Source organism: Leiobunum rupestre, chromosome 2 (assembly GCF_980474605.1).
Source record: "Leiobunum rupestre chromosome 2, qqLeiRupe1.1.hap1, whole genome shotgun sequence".
Taxonomy (NCBI): domain Eukaryota; kingdom Metazoa; phylum Arthropoda; class Arachnida; order Opiliones; family Sclerosomatidae; genus Leiobunum; species Leiobunum rupestre.
Window position 1 is genome coordinate 55,312,762 of NC_143385.1, and position 1,242 is coordinate 55,314,003.

The 1,242-nt window shown below is 35.5% G+C and overlaps 1 long non-coding RNA gene across 1 annotated transcript; it reads left to right on the forward strand.

Annotated features, from left to right (window-relative positions):
* The first annotated feature begins 206 nt into the window (after positions 1-206).
* On the forward strand, positions 207-540 carry LOC149958437 (uncharacterized). Its single transcript, XR_016478441.1, has 2 exons — positions 207-311; positions 385-540. It is a non-coding gene; the product is annotated as an uncharacterized LOC149958437 (long non-coding RNA).
* The last annotated feature ends 702 nt before the right edge of the window (positions 541-1,242 follow it).

A 1,242-nucleotide genomic window follows, 5' to 3' on the forward strand; every position in this document is an offset into this window, starting at 1 on the left:
CGAGCGAAAAATATTCAATTCAAAATAACTCACGCGAAAAGACACTTACGTTTTCTGAGCTTTCTATATCGTGAAAATAAAAAGTTTGAAGCTGAAGTGGAAAAAATAAACCCGCTTCCGTTTCAGCTGTTTTATCTGCTAATAAAAACTTTGGACTTTTCTTATATTTTAGGTGAATCAAATTTAAAAGAGTTGAATTAAAAAAACCTATAGCAAAATGTCGAGACACGTTATGGTGGCGGCACTTTTCGCAATGTGCATTTTTTGTTTGACCGGGGCTCAAGACCAGGAAAAGAAAAAACTTGGTGCAGGTAAACAATGAAAGCCCACGTGTTTAAGAGACCCGAGTAAGAAATTAATTGAAAAAATTGCAAATATTTGCAGAGTGTATTTTACACAAAGAATGCGAATCAGGCAGATGCGGAGTCGCACCGAATTCAGAAAAGATGAAAACGAATGTGCCGATGATGTGTCTACCACTTGTAGATGAAAAATTAGTTCCATCTAATTAAGTGCCTAACACCCGTGAATTGAAAATTACGAAACGAAATAAAATTAAAGTTATTCTGAGAAAAGTGGGTTGTTTATTTCCCCGTACTTTATAATAGTCTCTGTCAATTAAACAAAACATGTGTGTGTTTTCTTAAAGGGAATATAACTTTCAAACAATTTAGCGGGTTATTATTGGACCATTTTGGGCAGTTGAACAGTAATATTAGAGGGAAATGTCTACACGTTTTGGTACGGGTCTGGGACAAGTGCTAAGTAGAAAACGTTCATCTGTGACCATGTGGCCATAACCGGATTAAAATTATTCCAAATTGGGGTGACTGACATTCGTTTCGTTTAGTGGGTCATCCGAGAAACCCATTGATAGGAATTTTTTAGATTGAAATAATAAAATTTGGAAAATAAACCCCACTTTGAACTTAATTTTTCAACAATCGAGATTAATTTTAAAAAGAAGTAGTTAATACCAAATTTCTGTTTCTATGATGTTGAAATTTTACCCGTTTCAACCTTTAAAGTTAAATAATAAATTCTCCAACAACTAAATAAAACCTACAGTATTTATTAATTATAATATGTTACGCGGCGTCTTTCAATTTGTTCGAGTATCATGGTTATGAGAAGGGTCTTTGGTGTTGAACCTGCTGTTCTAATACCCAATGGCTTGGTTCGCAGCCATGTGCATGGCGCTTTCGCTGAGAGGCACGTCAGGCTTTGGCTTGAGACGGATGG